The sequence below is a fragment of the Lathyrus oleraceus genome, chromosome 1, assembly GCF_024323335.1.
Source record: "Lathyrus oleraceus cultivar Zhongwan6 chromosome 1, CAAS_Psat_ZW6_1.0, whole genome shotgun sequence".
Taxonomy (NCBI): Eukaryota; Viridiplantae; Streptophyta; class Magnoliopsida; order Fabales; family Fabaceae; genus Lathyrus; species Lathyrus oleraceus.
In genome coordinates this window covers 391,814,353-391,825,399 of record NC_066579.1, presented here as the reverse complement: position 1 = coordinate 391,825,399, position 11,047 = coordinate 391,814,353, and positions in this window count along the sequence as shown.

Here is an 11,047-nt window from a genome sequence, read left to right as displayed (position 1 = left end):
AAATCAACTCGAATCATGTTATTATATTAAAGCCTAACTTACTCATCCTTCTTTGACTCTTTTTCATTCAGGCGCAATCACATTAAGCCCGTTATCTCCACACACTCATAGCAAGGCAACCGGTTAGTGACTTTGATCCATTTCTGCACGGGGTTCTGGTACTTAAGTGGCATAACCCTTTGCTTACTCAATTGTAGTTGCGGGGGATCGGACCGTAATCCGCCCTACCAAGTTCAGCACCAGAAACCGCTGAACCAACTACAAAAGAGTCTTATTTCCAACTTTTTTTGAAGGTTCCACAACAGTTGGGTTAAGTGACCGGGTGAGGATTACCAAACTTTGAAGGTGCATTCCTTTGTTTTTTTATCTTCTTTTTTCGGAACACTCACTTATATTCATCGGCTTCCCTGCGTAGAGTGTGTGTGAGATGGTGATGACTGCTGAAATAAACTACTCAAGAGCTGTCAGAGGATGAGAATATAAGGCTAAAACATAATAAAAATTCAACTCAATTTCCATATGCAGGAGACTTACGATGTTAAAACAATACCGATCTTGTGAATTTTTCCCAAGTCTCCGCAAACTAATCTCAAATTAGTCAGTCTATAGCCTAAAACTTTCAAGAAGATGCAATTTTTTTTGTATTTTAAATTTGAACCAAAAACAGAGAAAAATAAAACAAAGAAAACAAACAAATAAATGGTTCCCTCCCCCACACTTAAAACATACATTGTCCTCAATGAAAGAGCATAAATATAAAATAAGAGTGAGAGAAAGGAAAGAACACACCCGAGGAGTCAAGGCGGATAAGTGATTGCATAAGCAGCCTTTCCCAAAAAGATCTCTTCTACAGTCTCTTCTTCCAAAGTCGGGTTCTCATGGAGTAGCTTTGAGGAGTGTCCATTGACCTTGAAATTTTGATTAATGCATTTGTCTTGTATTCCAGGATCAAAGAAGTATCTTCGATAAGTAAAAGTGTTGAATGGACACGTGAAAGTGATCTCCTTTTTTACAACATCAAGAATTAAAGGATTATGGGGCTGCCTCACTACTTTTGTTTCATCTTTAAGTGAGATCCTATGCATACATATGGATGAGCTAATATCACGAGTGCCAGCCAAGGTCCATCCAATTCCCTTATTATATTTATGATTAAGTTGAAGCTTTGATGAATAATATGAATCCTCGGGAAGTGGTTTAGGCTCTAAAGAATATGGTTGTTCAATGCATGGTATGTTTGGGGCAGCGGGAATGTCAAAAGCTTCATCCAAATAAACAACTTCGTTTATACTATCACCCTGCAAGGCAGCATCAATCTCAGCACAAACAACACAAAGGTTAGTGTTAGTACAATCATCATATGAATAAACATCATCAAACTCAGATAGAGATGGAAAATCAAGTGAAAATAATTCAGAAAAGGTGTCACCAACCAACTCAGAGATCAATTCAATATGAAAAATAGAATTCTCCTCCAAGGGATGTTTCATGGCATCGAAAATGTTAAATTTAGCGACAATGTCACCAAATTCTATGGACATGGTTCCATCGTCGACATCAATTTTTGTTTTCGCCATTTTCATGAGTTGTCTGCCTAAAATGATGGGCGATCTGCTTGAATTTGTTTCTCCATTCATGTCCAGAATGTAAAAATCTGCAGGAAAAATCAAGTCATTAACTTGAACAAGCACATCTTCCACTACTCCAATCGGGCGAGCATTACTTCTGTTCGCTAGTTGAATGATTAAACCTGTATGCTGTAAAGGACCAAGATCAAAGTTATTATAAACAGAAGTAGGCATAACATTAATGCCTGCTCCCAATTCAAGCATGCAATTGTCGAATTTACTATCTCCAATGGTACATGGAATATAAAAAGTTCCTGGATCCTTGCACTTTTGGGGTATGGCCTGATTGAGGGATGAAACAGTAGCTTTTTTAGGTGAATGTTTAGGCTGGATAAGGGTTGAAATGTTTCGTCCCAAATTTACTCTCTCATTGCCCTTCAACCTTTTCTTACTTGTGCACAAGTATTTTAGAAATTTTGCATACTTTAGAACCTGCTTAATAACATCAAGAAACGGAATGTTTACCGCCACTTTTCTGAACACATCTAAAATCTCTCTCTCATTGTCTCCATCATCAGTCCTTTTATTTTTCAGTATTCTATGTGGGAAGGGAACTGGTGGCACATACTCCTTCTCTTTTTCTTTTTCAGTTTCTACCACAACAGAGGAAGGAGAAGAAAGTTCAACTGGGTGAGGCTCAGAAGGAGAAAGTTCAGAAGTTACCTCAATGATTTTTTTATTTTCTTCAGGGGCTGGTTCTGTAACTTTTCCGGATCTCAAAGAAATTGCGCTCACATTAGCATTAGGACCATTCGGATTGACAACTGTCTGGGCTGGAAGTTGGTTCGAACCTTGAGCTTGCATGTTATTTATTTGAGCAGCAAGATGTCCCATCTGTGTGTTCAAGGTCTGAATGCTAGCATCGGTCCTTTGTTGGAACTGGAGGTTGTTCACGGCAATTTGCTTAACAAGATCCTCCAAGGATGGTCCGGAAGGTGCAAGGGCAGCCACTTGAGGTGAGTTCTGTTGTTGGCTGGTTTGCGGGTTTCCATATCGAAGGTTGGGATGGTTCCTCCAATTGGGATGGTATTTGTTGGTGGACAGGTCAGGAGTGTTGTTGTACCTGTTTTGATTGTAAAGGTTGGCTGCATAAGCTTGTGGCAGCTCAGTAATGGACTCGTCTCTCAGAATAGGACAAGTATCGGTCGGGTGCTCAGGAGAAGTACAAATGCCACACAAAGTTGCTGTTTGAGGTTTTGCTACTGCCAGTTGTTTGACTAAGGCAGTGAGTTCGTCAATTTTGGTCTCTAAAGCTTTGTTGGAAGAAACTTGAATTTGACTCACGCCTTTGCTTTGCACAGAATTGTCTCTAGTGGTGAACTGTTGAGAATTAAGAGACATATTTTCAATAAGGGCTTTGGCAGCAGCTGGAGTTTTATCGACTAATGCTCCACCACTAGCAGCATCAAGAATGTTCCTGTCCATCGGTAACAACCCCTCATAAAAGTATTGGATGAGGAGTTGCTCAGTGATCTGGTGTTGAGGGCAGCTAGATACCAAGTGCTTGAATCTCTCCCAATACTCAGCAAGTGACTCATTATCCTGTCTAATACCACAAATCTCTTTTCTGATAGAGGCTGCTCTGGAGGCAGGGAAGTATCTCTCTAAGAACACTCTTTTTAGAGCATTCCAGCTTGTGATCGAATTTGGCTCAGGATAATATATCCAATCCTTTGTTGCACCCTGCAATGAAAAAGGAAAAGCTCGAAGTTTGATATGGTCTTCAGTTATTCCTTCAGGCCTCAACGGTGTAGAGCACACAACCTGGAATTCTTTGAGATGTTTATGTGGATTCTCACCTGCAAGACCATTAAACTTTGACAACAAGTGTATCAAACCAGATTTTAGTTCAAAAGGAGTGTCAGCTTCAGGATATTCAATACACATGCCCTTATAATTCACATCAGGGACAGCTAACTGCCTTAAAGTTCTTTGGTCAGCCATAGTCAAAAACAAACACAATGAAGGAAAACGATTAAAATAAATTTAGAAAAATAAACTAACACCGAAATTAATCTAATGACGTCAATTAAAATTTTTGAGAATTATTTCGGAATTTTCTAAAACTATCAAAACAGAAAAGAAAATCATAAAAAATAGAAAAATAAGGAATTTCGGTTTTTTAGGGCGGCATCCACTATTTATACCATAAATAGAGGCTTTTGATTACTGATGTTTTCCTAATGAATCGACAAAATATCGGAATAATCTGAGACAATTTGTTTAAAAACAGATTTTTTTTATCCTGAACCGCAAAAAGACCAAGACACAAGAAGTTTAGAGAAAAAAAATGCTAAAACACAATACCTAAAATTATAATATTGGTTAAGATCCACAAGAGTCCCCGACAACGGCGCCAATTTGATTCGTTGTCGCACACGGGTCAAAAACGAGTTTAAAAGTGTAGTAAAACGGAAGCGACACTCGAATATCGTATCACAAGGACTCTTAAATGTTATAACCAAACAAATGAAAATAAGGGGGGTTTTAAGGTTCAAAACTTAAATCGATGATTATTAAAGGTAAAATCAAAATTGATAAATAAGCTAATCTATTGTATCGATTTCCGACTTATCATCGGTTCTTATAATTTCAATTCCCTAGCGGATTCAATCCCATTCGATTACAATACCCACTAACAAGCGCAAATTGGTATTATATGATGTATGTTCCTAATTTCCAAATTAAGCAAACGGATTTAAGCAGACGCGAATTAAGCAAACGCGACTTAATCAAACACGATAACCAAAAAGCTACGCTAACGTGATTATAGTTAAGGATCATACAAACAATCCAATTTAATCAACTATATCCTATAAGAAACAATCGAATTAAGCAAACGAAAGTAATCGAATTAAGCAAACGAGTTTATAGGAAGAATTGAAAAGAAATCGAAATTAAAGTGAAATTATTAAAAACCTCAAAGTGGAATTCGAATACAACAGATCAGCTCTTTGAGAATTAGTTCTCCATGAAATCTTCTAAGCAATAATGTCTCATCAAAATTCAGAATTAGGATTTCTATAGTAGTAAAAGACCTAATATAATAAAAGGTAAATTCAGGCCCTTATAGGATCCAACCCGAAAATTACAAAAACTGGCCCAATACAACTAACCCAAACAAAATATAAAAATAATGCAGCAGCTTCAACGAAATTTCTGGCCCTACTACAATCTGATTCATCTCTCAACTTCTGAACAAAAGTTGTAGATCTTTTTCTTAGCTTTCCATCGACTGGTAGCACGTCTCAATCCGATACTCTTAGCTCAAGATATGATTTTTCTCGCGAAAGGTGCTAATGCTGAAAATTAAATACGAAAATTAAATAAGTGCAAAAATAAAATAAATTATGAAAACACATTAAAACATAAAAATAATCAAAGCAAACCGAAGAAATGCTTAAGTTCAAACATGGAAGAACGTGCATCAAAATACACGGATCAAATTCCCCCACACTTGAACTTTTGCACTCCGAGCAAAATGAAAAACAAAACAAGACACAAACACATCAACGGTTACTCATTCTAGGCTACAAGTCATCTTCGGTTAAGTTTGCTTCGATAGGTACTAATCTTGCACACTAAGGACATTGTAAGAACACTAATCCACAGTTATGTAGACATAAACCTCCTGAATACACAAATCAACTCGAATCATATTATTATATTAAAGCCTAACTTACTCATCCTTCTTTGGCTCTTTTTCATTCAAGCGCAATCACATTAAGCCCGTTATCTCCACACACTCATAGCAAGGCGACCGGTTAGTGACTTTGATCCTTTTCTGCACGGGGTTCTGGTACTTAAGTGGCATAACTCTTTGCTTACTCAATTGTAGTTGCGGGGGATCGGACCGAAATCCACCCTACCAAGTTCAGCACCAGAAACCGCTGAACCAACTACAAAAGAGTCTTATTTCCAACTTTTTTGAAGGTTCCACAACCGTTGGGTTAAGTGAACGGGTGAGAGTTACCAAACCTAGAAGGTGCATTCCTTTATTTTTTTTCTTTTTTTTTCCGGAACACTCACTTATATTCATCGGCTTCCCTGCGTAGAGTGTGTGTGAGATGGTGCTGACTGTTGAAATAAACTACTCAAGAGTTGTCAGAGCATGAGAATGTAAGGTTAAAACATAATAAAAATTCAACTCAATTTCCATATGCAGGAGACTTACGGTGTTAAAACAATACCGATCTTGTGAATTTTTCCCAAGTCTCCGCAAACTAATCTCAAATTAGTCAGTCTATAGCCTAAAACTTTCAAGAAGATGCAATTTTTTTTTATTTTAAATTTGAACCAAAAACAGAGAAAAATAAAACAAAGAAAACAAACAAATAAATGGTTCCCTCCCCCACACTTAAAACATACATTGTCCTCAATGAAAGAGCATAAATATAAAATAAGAGTGAGAGAAAGGAAAGAACACACCCGAGGAGTCAAGGCGGATAAGTGATTGCATAAGCAGCCTTTCCCAAAGAGATCTCTTCTACAGTCTCTTCTTCCAAAGTCGGGTTCTCATGGAGTAACTTTGGGGAGTGTATATTGACCTTGAAATTTTGATTAATGCATTTGTCTTGTATTCCAAGATCAAAGAAGTATCTTCGATAAGTAAAAGTGTTGAATTGACATGTGAAAGTGATCTCCTTTTTTACAACATCAAGAATTAAAGGATTATGGGGCTGCCTCACTACTTTTGTTTCATCTTTAAGTGAGATCCTATGCATACATATGGATGAGCTAATATCACGAGTGCCAGCCAAGGTCCATCCAATTCCCTTCTTATATTTCTGATTAAGTTGAAGCTTTGATGAATAATATGAATCCTCGGGAAGTGGTTTAGGCTCTAAAGAATGTGGTTGTTCAATGCATGGTATGTTTGGGGCAGCCGGAATGTCAAGAGCTTCATCCAAATAAACAACTTCGTTTATACTATCACTCTGCAAGGCAGCATCAATCTCAGCACAAACAACACAAAGGTTAGTGTTAGTACAATCATCACATGAATAAACATCATCAAACTCAGATAGAGATGGAAAATCAAGTGAAAATAATTCAAAAAAGGTGTCATCAACCAACTCAGAGATCAATTCAATATGAAAAATAGAATTCTCCTCCAAGGGATGTTTCATGGCATCGAAAATGTTAAATTTTGCGACAATGTCACCAAATTCCATGGACATGGTTCCATCGTCGACATCAATTTTTGTTTTCGCTGTTTTCATGAACGGTCTGCCTAAAATGATGGGCGATCTGCTTGAATTTGTTTCTCCATTCATGTCCAGAATGTAGAAATCTGCAGGAAAAATCAAGTCATTAACTTGAACAAGCACATCTTCCACTACTCCAATCGGGCGAGCATTACTTCTGTTCGCTAGTTGAATGATTAAACTTGTATGTTGTAAAGGACCAAGATCAAAGTTATTATAAACAGAAGTAGACATAACATTAATGTCTGCTCCCAAATCAAGCATGCAATTGTCGAATTTACTATCTCCAATGGTACATGGAATATAAAAAGTTCCTGGATCCTTGCACTTTTGGGGTATGGCCTGATTGAGGGATGAAACAGTAGCTTTTTCAGGTGAATGTTTAGGCTGGATAAGGGCTGAAATGTTTCGTCCGAAATTTACTCTCTCATTGCCCTTCAACCTTTTCTTACTTGTGCACAAGTCTTTTAGAAATTTTGCATACTTTGGAACCTGCTTAATAACATCAAGAAACGGAATGTTTACCGCCACTTTTCTGAACACATCTAAAATCTCTCTCTCATTGTCTCCATCATCAGTCCTTTTACTTTTTAGTATTCTATGTGGGAAGGGAACTGGTGGCACATACTCATTCTCTTTTTCTTTTTCAGTTTCTACCACAACAGAGGAAGGAGAAGAAAGTTCAGCTGAGTGAGGCTCAGAAGGAGAAAGTTCAGAAATTACCTCAATGATTTTTTTATTTTCTTCAGGGGCTGGTTCTGTAACTTTTCCGGATCTCAAAGAAATTGCGCTCACATTAACATTAGGACCATTCAGATTGACAACTGTCTGGGCTGGAAGTTGGTTCGAACCTTGAGCTTGCATGTTATTTATTTGAGCAGCAAGCTGTCCCATCTGTGTGTTCAAGGTCTGAATGCTAGCATCGGTCCTTTGTTGGAACTGGAGGTTGTTCACGTCCATTTGCTTAACAAGATCCTCCAAGGATGGTCCGGAAGGTGCAGGGGCAGCCACTTGAGGTGAGTTCTGTTGCTGGCTGGTTTGCGGGTTTCCATATCGAAGGTTGGGATGGTTCCTCCAATTGGGATGGTATTTGTTGGTGGACAGGTCAGGAGTGTTGTTGTACCTGTTTTGATTGTAAAGGTTGGCTGCATAAGCTTGTGGCAGCTCAGTAATGGGCTCGTCTCTCAGAATAGGACAAGTATCGGTCGGGTGCTCAGGAGAAGTACAAATGCCACACAAAGTTGTTGTTTGTGGATTTGCTACTGCCAGCTGTTTTACTAAGGCAGTGAGTTCGTCAATTTTGGTCTCTAAAGCTTTGTTGGAAGAAACTTGAATTTGACTTACGCCTTTGCTTTACACAGAACTGTCTCTAGTGGTGAACTGTTGAGAATTAAGAGACATATTTTCAATAAGGGCTTTGGCAGCAGCTGGAGTTTTATCGACTAATGCTCCACCACTAGCAGCATCAAGAATGTTCCTATCCATCGGTAACAACCCCTCATAAAAGTATTGGATGAGGAGTTGCTCAGTGATCTGGTGTTGAGGGCAGCTAGATACCAAGTGCTTGAATCTCTCCCAATACTCAGCAAGTGACTAATTATCCTGTCTAATACCACAAATCTCTTTTCTGATCGAGGCTGCTCTGGAGGCAGGGAAGTATCTCTCTAAGAACACTCTTTTTAGAGCATTCCAGCTTGTGATCGAATTTGGCTCAAGATAATATATCCAATCTTTTGCTGCACCCTGCAATGAAAAAGGAAAAGCTCGAAGTTTGATATGGTCTTCAGTTATTCCTTCAGGCCTCAACGGTGTAGAGCACACAACCTGGAATTCTTTGAGATGTTTATGTGGATTCTCACCTGCAAGACCATTAAACTTTGGCAACAAGTGTATCAAACCAGATTTTAGTTCAAAAGGAGTGTCAGCTTCAGGATATTCAATACAGATGCCCTTATAATTCACATCAGGGACAACTAACTGCCTTAAAGTTCTTTGGTCAGCCATAGTCAAAAACAAACACAATGAAGGAAAACGATTAAAATAAATTTAGAAAAATAAACTAACATCGAAATTAATCTAATGACGTCAATTAAAATTTTTGACGTCAACGGAGTACCTAGGACACTTTGGGTGCTAACACCTTCCCTTTGTGTAACCAACCCCCTTACCTGTAATCTCTGGCATTTTATTAGTTTTGATTTGAAAACTTCTTATCTTTGGGTTTTGTTCGTACTTTTCCCTTTTCCTTTGGAAATAATAAAAGCGCGGTGGCAACTCTGGTTTTATTGACGTTAAGTTTATCCATAGCTTAATGGTCATGAGTTTACCGCTACAATATATTGTGTACAAGGATGCAAAAATCCATAAAGAGGAAATTGTAAAAATTCAAAAAACAAATTAAATGACAATAGGAAACTTGTTTGATTTTTTACTGATCACAACATTGGATGCCATTCACTGTAGCACTGAGCTCCAATACTTTGCTTCTGTTGATGGTGATTGGACTGATCTGATGCCATCTGAGGTCAAGCTGAGAGTGAGAACGTGCTCAAAAGATAAAGTCAAGATATAGTCAAATGTCTTTATCCCTAACTTTTGCGGGGATTTTTTTTTTCTTTTGTCCATCGGGATGCCATTTTTTCCTAAGTTACCCTTTCAGGTTTTCAACTTAGCGGGATTATATATTTTTGTTTAATCCCTAACTTTTGTATGGACATTTCTTTTTTTTGGGTCCATCGAGAAATCCATTTTTGCCTAGATTGGGTCTGACAAGTACCAATCTAGCGGGCTTTGTATTCATTTTTGTAGGCACAATATTTTTTGACTATATCTGAGTTCACCGGCATAGGCAAGTCATCCCCATCCATTGTAGTGAGAATGAGAGTCCCTCCTGAGAAGGCCTTTTTGACAACAAAGGGCCCTTCATAGTTTGGAGTCCACTTTCCCCGAGGATCCGAGTGTATAGGATAAAGTCTTTTATGCACAAGCTCGCTGGCTTGGAATGAGTGAGGAAAAATCTTCTTATCAAAATCTCTCTTGAGGCTTCGTTGGTACAACTGACCATGGAAAACATCCGCCAAGCGCTTCTCTTCAATGAGATTCAGTTGATCATATATGGACTGCACCCATTCAGCTTCATCGAGGTTTGCTTCCATAATGACCCTCAGAGAGGGGATTTCAACTTCAATAGGAAAAATAACCTACATTCCATATACTAGCAAATAAGGAGTTGCCCCGGTAGAAGTACACACTGAAGTTCTGTAGCCATCCAAAGCAAAGGGAAGCATCTCATGTAAATCCTTGTATGTCTTGACCATCTTATGGATGATTCTCTTGATATTCTTGTTAACTGCTTCCATGACACCATTCATCTTGGGTCGGTATGGTGAAACTTTTGGCACAATTCACTCATCATCTTGTTTTTATGGTTATTGGAATTGTCAGTAATAATCTTGCTAGGAACACCGTAGCGACATATTATTTATTTCTTGAAAAATTGTGTAACTACTTTTCTCGTGACATTCGCATATAAAGCAACTTTAACGCACTTTGGGAAGTAGTCAATGGCAACAAGGATGAAATGATGACCGTTAGACTCTTTCGGATTGATAATATCAATCATGTCAATGTCCCACATGGATAAAGACCAAGGATAAGTCAAGACGTTTAGTGGAGTTGGAGGAACATGGATCTTATCACCGAAAATTTGGTATTTGTGACACCTCTTGACGAAGTTGTAACAGTTGACCTCCATTGTTGTCTAGTAATACCCAAACCGAAGGATCTTCTTAGCCATAGCAGGCCCCTTAGCATGTACACCTTCACAACCGTCATGTATGGACCTTATGATCATGCTTGCTTTGTCTCTAACCACGCATGTGAGCACCACAAAATTCCTTTTGTACAAAACATCCCCATTCAAGAAAAAGTTAGAAGAAAATCTTCTCAGAGCCTTATTATTTATGATGGATGGTTTCTCGGGATATTCTTGTCTTTCCATATATCTCTTAATGTCGTAGAACCAAGGCGTATCATCAGATTCAACCTCCATTTCTAGACAATGCGTTGGTTTATCCAAGAGGTCAATGCGGGTGGCAGGTGCTTCATTCTTCCACTTGACTCTAAACATGGATGAAAGAGTAGCTAGAGCATCAACTAACTAATAATCTTCCCTTGGGCTATAATGAAAAGTTATTTCAACAAAATAGGGAA